The following is a 10732-nucleotide window of genomic DNA, read 5'->3' as shown; positions in this document are numbered from 1 at the left end:
GCACTGCTACCGGTTAAACAGAAGTTGTTTCTCTAACACAACTGTCTGGTGTCCAGTAAAGGGTCCCTGAAACTATTGACGTCTGTTGTTTTCAATTGTCCTTTGGTATCACATCCTGTCCGTTGTCCACTTTAGCTCACAGCGTCGGCTGATTCAGGGCGGGAAAGTCTTGACAGTGTAACCACGCAATAGACTATTGAAGCAATACCACACAGCAGTTACAATGTACGGCAAGAAAAAGGAATAAAAGTGGGATAGAGTTAATACTTTCATCCTTCTTTACCTCCTCTGCATTACTGCAGATGACGTGTAACTGAGCACATTTGTACTGTGCATGCAGTACACGTGAGGTGCCTAGTTGTTTCCACTGTCTTGTGTGGAATACATAAGTTCTTGTACACTTCACTAACCTGCTGTCTTCATGATGATGATGTCCCCAGCGCAGAAAACAGCACGCAGGGCGTGGATTCTTTTTCTAGAGGCTGAAATTAACTTCGCAAGGAACTCCTGCTACGAATAAACTACAACTCATTTGGGATGCCACTCGCGTTTTTATTGATTTAGACACGAGAAACTATTCTTGATCACAACGTATTGAACATATCTTTCCACAGTCATTATATCTGGCTAAAATAACATGAAATACATCCTGCCACAGACAAAACATGTCTGTCTACTCGAACCGTCAGAACTGGAGAATAAAATTACGTGAATCAAATACTACTATTACAGACAACATGTCTGTACCTAGCGACGGTCGGAACTGAAGTAAATAAAATTGCATGAAACAAATACTGCTATAACAGACAACATGTCTGTCTACTGGAACGGTCAGAACTGGAGAACCGGACTGCCCGAGACACTTCGCGCGCCAAGCCAGCAAGGCGTGACCCGAACGCCACCGAAGTGCATCGGCAGTAATATCGTCAGTCTTTTGTTTTAGTAATACTTTGATGTTAATAATTTTGAAATGACTGATTGATAGCTGGCTGTTGAGAGATGTTTATTTAAAAAAATGAAGTAACTTGGATGGCAGGTTTAATTAATAATAGCAACTAAAGTTTAACGTTTTGGCGCCCTACCGCCGAACACAGCAGCTAATCAGAGCAGCAGCATCATGCAGGCGGTCTTTCTCACGGGAATGGTACCGAATCTAACATCTGTCACCGGTACCTCATCCCACATTGCGTCATCTCTATGCTTCTTGCATCTCCACTGCCCTGGGAATAGCTTCCTGGACCCTAATATGATGGTTGAGTAAGCCAGAAATATTACAAATGCCAGGATAAGTCGCGATCCTCGCATTCATATGAAAGTCATGGGAAGCGGGAAAGCCGCATGCGTCATTGCGACTACAGTTACTAACCGAAGCGTACAAGCGAAAGACGGCCGTGCGCCTGACATACCGATCGACAGAGTTAGCGGGTTCTCATTTCAGCCGCTGCGTAACCTGTATGTCGAGTAAAAAGGGAGGAGCTCGTGCTCCATTCCAAAGCGGGCAGAGTTCCCGCCGGCCCTGGAGCGCAGCCAGACGGGTTTCGCACACGTCACGAGACTTCCCGGCTGTGTTTTTCGCGCCTCCTCATCGCCGCCTGATTACAGACCACTCTGCGAATAGCGTCAGCATTTCGACCGCATTCCACATCGAGGCGAGGCGACCCGAACTTGGCAGGAACCAGTTTCCCGGGTGCGGTGTGCAAATAACGACTCTTCCTCCGGCAACAAAAAGGCAGAACGCGAGCACGCCCTGAGCTCCGCGCCAGAAGCGTCTGCGCCGCTCCTGGAAATACCGGTTCCCGCTCCATTCGTACGGAGGGATGAGTAATAATGTTGTTTTCGATAACGCGCAGCTACCGGAACTGAAGGATTTCCGTCTGGCGTCAGAAATAGCTGCAGCTATTTTTCGACCTTTCCGTTCCCGTCTTTGCGACCCACGCCGGAACTCGGGAAGTGCGTCACACACGCCCTGGAGAGGTCCTGTACCGAACGTATCGGCAAATAAGACCACTAGAGTGTAATGCTACCGGAACTAAACAGATTCCGTTTTGTGTCAGGTATCATGAATTAAATGCTACCCTATCCTTTTTATGAATAGCCGGAACTTGCAATTAATCATTTCACTCTTCTGTTCCGCGAAAAATCTAAACAGCAAACTGAAATGCAGTCTCTAGTCTGAAGACTGGTTTGATGCAACTGGTCTACCTTGGACAAGATTCTTCAACTCGTAACTGCTGCAGTCATTTGTATCTGCTTCCTGTAGTCCAGTCTAGAGCTCTTCTACGACTTTCATACCCCCAAATTTCACTCCATTACCAAATTGACACTTCCTTCGTTTCTCGGGATGTCTTCTACCAACCAATCATTTCCCTAATCGTGCCTAAATTTCGTTCTCCCAGTTCGATTAAGTTATTCTACAAAGTGTTCTCGTTGGTGGGCGGATACGTGTGTATCTCTAACGAATATCTGCGTCGGAATAAGCTACGACACAGAACCACCACTCAATTACACAGCTGTGAAATTAAACGTAGCGGAATGTTTCTTTGTAACTGACAAAGTTCGGCCCTGAGCAGTGAAACTTAAATTCACAAAAAAAATGGTTCAAATGGCTCTGAGCACTATGGGACTTAACATCTATGGTCATCAGTCCCCTAGAACTTAGAACTACTTAAACCTAACTAACCTAAGGACATGACACAACACCGAGCCATCACGAGGCAGAGAAAATCCCTGACCCCGCCGGGAATCGAACCCGGGAACCCGGGCGTGGGAAGCGAGAACGCTACCGCACGACCACGAGATGCGGGCTTTAAGTTCACACAATGTATTATTCTCCAAGACAACTCTTATTATTACCCACATAAATAAGTTACTTTAATAAATAACCAAAGGTGTAATGTCTACTGGAATACCAGATTAATTTAGAATGACGACAGATTTAGTATCCAAAACATGTGTGACATTGGACATGAATTGATATAAACAACACTGATTACATTCAAGCTCCTGTTGAATAAAAAAATAAGCATGTACTGATGTCTGTTGACAAAGTTATGGAGATGATGAAAATGCACTACTGGCCATTAAAATTGCTACACCACGAAGATGACGTGCTACAGACGCGAAATTTAACCGACAGGAAGAAGAAGCTGTGATAAGCAAATGATTAGCGTATCAGAGTATTCAGACAAGGTTGGCGCCGGTGGCGACACCTACAACGTGATGACATGAGGAAAGTTGCCAACCGATTTCTCATACACAAACAGCAGTTGACCGGCGTTGCCTGGTGAAACGTTGTTGTGATGCTTCGTGTAAGGAGGAGAAATCCGTACCAACACGCTTCCGACTTTGATAAAGGTCGGATTGTAGCCTATCGCGATTAAGGTTTATCGTATCGCGACATTGCTGCTCGCGTTGGTTGATATCCAATGACTGTTATCAGGATATGGAATCGGTGGGTTCATGAGGCTAATACCGAACTCCGTCCTGGATCCCAACGACCTCGTATCACTAGTAGCCGAGATGACAGGCATCTTATGCGCATGGCTGTAACGGATCATGCAGCCACGTCTCGATCTCTGAGTCAACATATGGGGACGTTTGCAAAACAACAACCATGTGAACGAACAGTTCGACGACGTTTGCAGCACCCTGCACTATCAGCTCGGAGACCATGGCTGCGGTGACCCTTGACGCTGCATCACAGACAGGAGCGCCTGCGATGGTGTACTCAACGACGAACCTGGGTACACGAATGGCAAAACGTCATTTTTTCGGATGAATCCAGGTTCTGTTTACAACATCATGATGGTCGCATCCGTGTTTGGTGACATCGCGGTGAGAGCAGATTGGAAGTGTCTATTCGTCATCGCCATACTCGCGTATCACCCGGCGTGATGGTATGGGTGCCATTGGCTACACGTCTCGGTCACCTCTTGTTCGCATTGACGGCACTTTGAACAGCGGACGCTACATTTCAGATCTGTTAAGACCCGTGGCTCTACCCATCATTCGATCCCTGCGAAACCCTACATTTCAGCAGGATAATGCACGACCGCATGTTGCAGGTCCTGTACGGGCCTTTCTGGATACAGAAAATGTTCGACTGCTGCCCTGGGCAGCACATTGTCCAGATCTCTCACCAATTGAAAACGTGTGGTCAATGGGGGCCGAGCAACTGGCTCATCACAATACGCCAGCCACTACTCTTGATGACCTATGGTATCGTGTTGAAGCTGCATTGGCAGCTGTACCTGTACACGTCATCCAAACTCTGACTCAATGCCCAGGCGTATCAAGGCCGTTATTAAGGCCAGAGGTGGTTGTTCTGGATACTGATTTCTCAGGATCCATGGACCCAAATTGCGTGAAAATGTAATGACATGTCAGTTCTAGTATATTTGCCCAACGAACACCCGTTTATCGTCTGCATTTCTTCTTGGTGCGGCAAATTTTAATGTCCAGTAGTGTATTATTCTCCAAGCTAACTCTTATTATTTCCAACATAAATAAGTTACTTTAATAAATAACCAAAGGTGTAATATCTACTGGAATACCAGATGACATTCAAAATGACGACAGATTTAGTGCAAAAAACATGTATGACATTGGACATGGGTTGATATAAACAACACTGAATACATTCAAGCTCCTTTTGAGCAAAAAATTATGTATGTACTGATGTCGGTTGACAAAGTTGTCGAGAGGATGAAAATATATGTAACGCGATTTGATTGTAACTTCCTTTGTCAGTGATTGAGTACTGCAGACCTGTAAGCTATCACAATATGCTTGAATCGGATAGTGGCTGCTGCTGTTTGAAAGAGCAAGCTGCGGATGGTGAAAGTTCAGAGATGCAAAACGCTTACTATACACCTCCAATGGTCTGTGAGGCAGCGAGCAGTGCACCACTGTGTGGTGGACCTCAGTCTCCAACTCTCGTCAGAGAAACAGGTCCGTCTCTCCGAAGGGCAACCCGAATATTCGCTCAAACTTGCCTTGCAACCAAGGCCCAAACCTTCTACTCCGTCCTCCTCCGCAGCCACAGTCCAATGACTGTTCTTCGTCCACCTTCGCAGCCATGACCCGAATACTCTCCTCCGTCACTACTGTTGTTTCTGAAAAACACTAATCACAAACGGCAGCGCTTTCGTGTGCCAACCGCATATTTCCCCGTACACATTACGACCTCCCCCCGGAAGCTGGGCAAAATCTGAACCTCTGCTGCTATCACATTTCAAGAACTAGAGCAGGCGGTCACTGGTAGGTCATCTGAAGTCACCGACGGCATCCCAATCAAGACACTACCTTTCCGTGAGAGCGGGAAGCGACACACCTCGGATGCGAACGTAGCTCAAGAAACGCAGCAGCTATCTCGACGACATTGTGTTGAGCGTCCTGCTGTGCCAGCCCATTTAAGCCATCAAGGTGTAAGGTTTTCACGAGCCTGTCAGATACTGATCTCGCTGAAAGGTTCATAGAAAACATTTGCAGATTCAGGGAAATGCACTCTCCTCGACACAGAACAGCTATTAGGATGTCGGTCCGTTGAGATTCGGCTAAAAATGTTGTAAAAAGTTCTGCTGCAAGCCCATGAGACAACCTGCTAGAACCTCGCCTCTGCCCGTGGCTAGCGGACCCCATACAGCTCAGGCCCTGTCTGTCGAGTTCGTGACGCTTGGACGGACTGACACTTGTACTTAGAGGGAATGTGTTGACATTTGCATGGAAGCCAGGAACATTTAGATAGTGGTCAAGGTGTTCCAGAAGTAGCAGGCCTCAGCCTGTCCGCCTCTACCTGCGACATATTCTGGGAGAGGGCAAAGCCCATTTCCTCCACAAAGTTCCCTGTCCCCGCGCCAGTCTTGAATTTTCCGAATAAAAATCTACTCACAGTCCTCCTGAGGAGGAGCAGTGGTAGGGATATTCGATTGTAAGCTAGCGCCTATTTCCTTGGAGCCTGTTGACTGTACTGAACAGGGGTTCAGTGTATACCCTAAATTTACATTTATGCAGCAAACAGGCAAAGTAATTGATTTCTGACGACAGGCTGCACAATTGTTTCGCTTCGGTTTTCCTGAAAGTCTTCAACATATTTTTCCCTGTTTAAGTTTATACCAAAGTTGGAGTAAAGATGGTTCCGTTTGATGGTGATGGAAATCATAAATCATCTTTGGCATCTTTCGGTGTGCCACAGTCCCTTATGCGGTCCGTATTTCAAACATTTCTTAGATTTACTTGTAATTGAATACACAAAAATCGTTTTGGGATCTAAGACTAAACACTCCAAAGATGTAAAATACCGATTAAATGTTTTTGAAGAACGGAGTTTTACGGTGCAGTCACCCCTTGAAGTGGAGAGTAGCTGTTTCTAAAGGGATGAAAAGCGTAGTGAAGGTTGGGTTACGGGGTTCAAAGCGGTCAGACACATCAACATCAACGAATCAGTGCAGGATGCCAAGTCTATATGTTTGTGTGTCGTTGGCGTCCTGATACGCCTAGTGTTCTATTAATTTACTTCAAAACTATGAACACAACGAAAAAAAAAGTTTACAACAACATTACAATGCAAAGATTATGGATACTCAGAGGGCGAACAGCAAGTTTTTATAAAAAGAAAAAAAGCCTCCTTTTGTGCGATATGACAGAAGGAAGTATTCGTCATATGAGAGCGTAGAAAAAAGATCTCAATGATTTTCTCAACATTTTGATTGTGAAAATACATTTTTGTTTTCAGGAGAAACACTTAATGAATGAATCTGCAATTAGATCAAGCTACCGTACTGCTTCTCAGCTTGTTAAAGGTTCCGCAGTTTCACTGATTTTCGGGTTATGTTGACAGTATGGAAACTCGGCTACAGCTAGAACTTAAGCACCTATAGTGGGACGTTTGAATGATTAGTTTCATTGCAAAATTAGTCTCGTGAACTTCTGTGTCCTCATAGACTTACACGTACACGCTGCTTTTTGCGCAATGAAAAGAATGAAATCTACCCACAGAAGCTCACTGGCAGATTCCAACTTCAGAGCTTGTCTTCGAACTAGCATTACTCGAAAAGTAGGACCAGACGTTGATCCTTTAGTGAAAAACAAAAGTAGTAATATCCATTGACATTCTGTGATTTTACGTTTAACGCTTAAATAAAATTGTAACTAATTACAATGTATCGATTTAAATTTCATCCTAAGCGTGCCACAGTCATCAGAAATACCATGTTTCTCACCTCGCCGCGTCCTGTTCTTTGCATCATCAAAATATTAAAAGAGATTTTGAATTTCGTTGTCAGTTATCATTATGTTGAAATTCGTTTTCAGTTCTCATTAATACAAGAGTCTTAAAAATAAATTTGCCACGAAACGAGTTAATGAGCCTCCATGGAGCGATACATGGTTGCTCAGTGCTGTGATGTGAGCGTGAACCAACTCGCATGGGTAGCTCTGCTGAAGCACCAGACTTCCTAGTGTGCCTTCCTACTGTCACCTCAAAATACTCCATTCAATTAGCTAGCAATGAATCCAAAACCCAACCACCGTTAACCCTCTTTAATAAACGATATATCGGCGTAATTTAATGTAAGCGCCCTAAATGTATGTGACTAAATGAGTAAAGTGACAGAAAGGCGAGCCCAAAGGGCTTGCCGTCTTTCAACTCTTCGTTAGGTGTCGCATTTATCCATCAACTCATCAGCATACTTCTGTAGCACATGGTAGTGGAAGTGACTTTTTTCCGATTATGCGAAACATTGAGTTATCTCCCAGGTTTTGTCTGCTATCGGGTGTTCAGCCGAGTTGTTGGGTCCATTGTAAGCACAATATTTTGGCAATCAACCCAGCAGTCTATTACAGGTGCTGCGAGTCGTGCTATTTTGTGTACTCGTTGGTAAACATTTTGTTGAAGAAACTTCCTAGCAGATTAAAACTGTGTGCCGACCGAGACTCGAACTCGAGACCTTTGTCTTTGGTGGGCAAGTGCTCTACCATCTGACCTACCCAAGCACGATTCACGACCCGACCTCACAGCTTTACTTCTGCCAGTACCTCGTCTCCTACCTTCCAAACTTTACAGATGCTCTCCTGCGAACCTTGCAGAACCAGCACTCTGTCCGGCACACAGTTTTAATCTGCCTGGAAGTTTCATATCAGCGCACAATCCACTGCAGAGTGAAAATCTCATTCAGGATTTTGTTGAAGAGTTAAATTGTATTACATAATATGTTAGTTATGTAGTATCTTTTAGTAGCATTTTCTTATTCTAGCTTTGTTCTCCCCCTCGAAGCTTCTAGTCATCTTTGAACACTATGTATGCTGAAGATACACATTTAATATATGAAAGGAATAAACGATATTCAAAAGTATGTTATAAGTTTAAAGCAATCTACATATATTCTACAATTTTGTGTATATACCACTACAATAACGCAGACTGAAATTAAGGATCTACTGTAACTCACACAAATATGAGTTTCTGTAGTATTGATATAGCAATGAGAGTCGTTATATAACAACTGATATCATGATGGTGAAGCTGTGACATCGAAATGTACGGTGTACTGGCATCATAAAAACGCACAGTAGACTGTTTTTATTGCTAAGTTTTCCTTTTATTTCTTTTTCGATTCCATGTGAAATATACTCAATGTTTGTACGTGACATCTGCAACATGATCGCGTTTCACACAAATTGATAGTTTTTACGATTTTAACGAGATTTGTAGTTGCGTGGATATCAGAGAGTAAAGTCGGAAATCTTTGGAATTCGGTCGATAGTCGGTTCAACATTTTTTTCCCTTTTTTGTTTTTAACTTGATTTTAACATGAAGCAAAGCTTTGTCTGTGTGGTACCTATCATTTTAATTAAATGTAAGAAAATAAGTGGAACAATACCGACAGAAGTGTGAGGCAAAAAGTATTTGTAAGTGATATCGCCTTCGAAAGCAGGTGACTCCCCGTTATCACTTGACGGCCTGTCAAACTTACGGCAATTGGTAACACTTGTCAACCGCCAAATGAGCTAGGATCGAGGCCGACATCGTGACAGGAAAAAGCCAGAAATGGCTTTTGGCGCAAGCAATGGATTTTGGGTACTAGACGAGAAATAAAATGATCACATTTTAGATGGTACGTTCCAGAAAGGTACTGAATATGGTCGTGTACAACCAGATCTAGGTGGAAAAACTAATTTAGGAAATGTATAAAGGATCAGTCGGCGAATAGTCAATAATAATGGAGTAAGCAGAGTACCAACGAAGGGGCCAGCGACTCGGACGATAGCAGCTGCTGATGGAACAATAGTACTTAGTCCACGAGAAGGCAGTACTACTCCTGGCGACGCAACATCGACTGATAGATGAGTAGCAGTTTTACAAGTGGGAAATCCCTGTGTAGTAAGACGGAATTATAGTGAAAGCAGTTTCGCCAGTTAAAAGTTGGTGTCAGGTGCAACTCATGTACATATGTTACTGTCTCAGACACCTCATACATATGTCTAATGGTAAATAAACTTATTTAATTGGTTCGTATCATCTTGCTGCTTTGTTAGATCACTATCCCTGTAAAAGCTACTTCTCTGTTCCTCAGCATCAACACTAAATCAACCAAGGAGGCTATACTCCCCCTGTACTTCGTTGTAAAGACTAATAACACAATGAACAATATTGACGCCAACGTCCTGGTTGCGCCACACAGGTCAAACCAAGTCTATATTGACACCTTGAACCTGTGCTGGGACGTGACTCTCCTCGCACACAATGAACTTGGCCTGGGTGCCTGGGAGGAGGGACAAGATAATGAGACATTTATTACTCACCCCTTAGCCGTCGATCCTCGCAAAACGCAGATGTTCATCGAACTAGAGGGACTTTGTATGGTATGTTAAAGAGACGAAAGAAACTACATGCTGTGCCATTTTCAGAGCAGAAAAAAATCTTGTTTATTACAATATATTTTTCATTTTACTTAGTACATCTCATAGATGAAACAAATTAACACCGTAAAAAGAAGTTGCTGAAAGCTTGATTCGATCTGAATCTTGCCTTTGTGTCACTGCTTATTAGACTATCAACGATGCCACCGAAGTAACAAGTCAATTTACGAGGTCTGTTCAAAAATTCCCCAAAAGTTTTCTCCGCTTACCTTTACTTATTGTGCATGGTCTACTTCGAAGTATCCTCCACAGCAGATACACCTCCCCATCGCCATTTACACTTCCAGAAGCAATCTTGGTACCCTTCCTGCAGGAATCTTCGTCCTTTCAAAGGGGTTTTCAACTCTGGAAATAAAAAATAAAATTCTCAGGGGCCACGTCTTGAGAGTACGGAGGATGAGGCAGCACAGTGATTTTTTTTTTCTTTTTTTGTGCAGTAGTCACGCACAAACAGGTATCAATGTGCCGGTGTGTTATCGTGATGCAAGAGCCATGAATTGTCTCGCCACACTTCAGGCCGTTTCGTCCTCACATTTTCTCGCAGGCGTCGCAACACGTCCCAACAGTGCTATCGGTAAACAGTCCGTCCCAGTGGCACGAATTCATGATAAACTAATCCTTCAAAGTCAAAGAAAAGTATCAGCTTGGCTTTGACATTTCACCTTACCTGACGAGCTTTTTTTGGTCATGGAGAACCTTTCCTGACCCATTGTGAAGACTGAACCTTGGTCTCAACATCATAACCGTAGACCCACGTCTCATCTCCAGTTATGATTTTCTTAGGGAACATCTCGTTCTAATTTGTGCAGTGGGG

This window comes from Schistocerca piceifrons, chromosome 2 (genome assembly GCF_021461385.2).
Source record: "Schistocerca piceifrons isolate TAMUIC-IGC-003096 chromosome 2, iqSchPice1.1, whole genome shotgun sequence".
Lineage (NCBI taxonomy): Eukaryota > Metazoa > Arthropoda > Insecta > Orthoptera > Acrididae > Schistocerca > Schistocerca piceifrons.
Note: the sequence above shows the minus strand (reverse complement) of the source record.